At 37.6% G+C, this 2,500-nt stretch overlaps 1 protein-coding gene across 1 annotated transcript in view; it reads right to left on the minus strand.

Annotated features, from left to right (window-relative positions):
• Nucleotides 1–1,090, minus strand: part of LOC113812358 (sodium-independent sulfate anion transporter) — an 89,631-nt gene extending 88,541 nt beyond the window's left edge. Inside the window, exon 1 of the mRNA XM_070132183.1 lies at nt 828–1,090. The gene's annotated coding sequence lies outside the window, so the exon portion shown is untranslated. The remainder of the gene's footprint in view (nt 1–827) is intronic.
• Nucleotides 1,091–2,500: the final 1,410 nt, after the last annotated feature.

The raw sequence follows: 2,500 nt of genomic DNA on the forward strand, positions 1-2,500 counted from the left end.
TAATAGTGTTGTTTTTATAGACATTACTTATACAATTTCCAGCTATCTCAGAAAGGTCCTAGCCTATTCGATGTAATAGCAAATATTCAGAATACCTTCACATTACTGATCATGACAATAGTGTTATCGAGAGATTTCGCTCACTGTATTACCAATATATACAGAAATTATGCAGTGGTCCCCTCCCCCCTCATAGCAATAATCTTGACCCCAATAGCAGGAGGGCATGAATGGTGCCAGGGAAATTGCGGGGTAAAATACAAATGATATATAGAGAATTGGTCAATATATAGTCAAATATAGCCCCCCAACCCCCACCCTGTACAATTAAAAACCCATCACCTATGTATGGCAGTATAGAGCATGACACTCAGCATCCCGCATTCCTGCATGTCAGTTGTACCCTCTATCCTGGTATGAATGTGAATGTCTTCCATTGCAGGGGTTGGGGGTTTTGTGATATATTTCATCTATATTACTAATATCTTACCTTTTAATTTCCCTCGTTTATTTCATACCCTCCCTTCTCATTGGGGCCAAGAATGTTGGGGTTGGGGGGATTCTATGGCAAATGTTCAATATATATTAGTACATGGTTAGATGAATCCATCGATACCCCTATCATGGTGATTGGTCATGCAAAGACATTCTAAACATTTATCTATGTAATCACTATGGTGGTGCCTTAACTCTCATTGTATCAACATAAAAGAGGTTTTGTCATTGATATATTTAATCCAAAAATATATGGTTCACATACCAAAACATACAGAAATCAGATAAAAATATATTACTGAAATAAAATTATGTAAGTAAAATATAAATACCTTTTCAGCAAACATGCTCCGACTATGTAAGGAAATGATTATTATTTTTCATTGATGAATTCACTCGCGATTAAACGTGTCTTTAAATACTGGTAATTGATTCCCAATATTAAATTGTTTATGTCTTTTACGTATAACCATTTTTGATTACCGTGTGCCTAAAAGTTCACTTGGGAAATTAAACATAAATCTACAGTATTTACATTAGCTGTCTTGACATATTTTTTTCTGTCAGTCACTCACTCTTCTTCAAACGTCAAAACAAAACGCCTACGCTCAGCTTTTCTATTTTTGCGGGAATGTACCGCTTTTGTTAAATTATTTTCATATTAAAGTAAATTGTAAGCAATAACAACTTTGTTTTGAAACTTTATATATATTAAGTAAAATAAGTAATTATGATTTTTTATCTTTTCATTGTGTTAAGTTTTGGTCCTGTCAAAAAATAGAGGGATGAAAAAGTGATGTATAGACGAAAGGGATGATTAAAAAAACAAGAAAAAAAAAACAGTTATATGAAATCATATATATCCATATACCCAAATGCGCACTTGATTTTCTTAAGCTCGCTGCCTGTCTTTTGTTGTATTAGTTCTTCATAAGTTCAGTTTCCAGTGACCCTAGAGCTAAAACTTGGATCAAAAGAGTAATTTGACATAAGGAATCCCTTGGGCATGGTAACATGAGTAATTTGACATGAGGAATCCCTTGGACATGACAACATCGGGGTAGGGAGGGTGACAGAGAGCAGGTAGAGTAAAACCTGCCTTTTTACCAGTTAAAACATGAATATGAAATTCTATGCAATGCTAAAACTTACTATATTGTCTTACTTTGGCCTGGGTCTGAAATTTGAAATGAGTAACGTTGGCAAGATGACGACAGCTAGGTAAATGGAACAAAACCTGCCTCTTTATTAAGTAGAACTGGATCGCAACGCTGTCATTGTGTTGGTCTATAGATGTGGCTACCCTCCGTCTACTTCAATACTCCCCATCGGTCATTTCGCAGCACTCCGCAAGATGATGCAGCTGAAGTTAGGCGATATCCAAGCTAAGGCATCTGAGGGTTAATGAATTAAATGTAAGCCTGAATACTGGTACTGAAAATGTTTTAAAGTGTGATGGGGGCATATCGAGCTTCTTCCAATAGTTCAGCAATGAGGCAAGGACCACCTTGACTTTGCTGATGGTGTTGCTATTCTACCCGAGTCTGGAAATCCTAGTAGCGGCTCTAGATGCACCCAACAATGAAGCTAAGCCCCTGGGTCTAGAGGTCATGTGGACCAAGACCATCCAGGACTTCGGGGGCCTGCTAGAACCTATTCGGTAAGTACGTGCTTGCGGCGAGGTTATTAGTCATAGAGAGCTTCATTTACCTTGGTAATGTAGTTCATGACTGGTCTGTCAGACCAATAAGTCAATAGACGGATTGGCCTGGCAGCAGTGGTCATTTGGAGATGCCGGTACCTGTGCAGAACCTGATACTACCTGCTTTACTCATATGGTAGTGAAACATGGACGCTATCCTATACATTGTCAGTCGTGGCTTGGGCAGGTTGATAAAACCTGTCTTGTTATTATAATTCCTATTCTAGGCAAGTACACTCCATTGAAATATTTAGACCGTTAGATCATGCATTTATAATTTCCATGATTATCGAAGGAGAGATT

This window comes from Penaeus vannamei, chromosome 17 (genome assembly GCF_042767895.1).
Source record: "Penaeus vannamei isolate JL-2024 chromosome 17, ASM4276789v1, whole genome shotgun sequence".
Taxonomy (NCBI): Eukaryota; Metazoa; Arthropoda; class Malacostraca; order Decapoda; family Penaeidae; genus Penaeus; species Penaeus vannamei.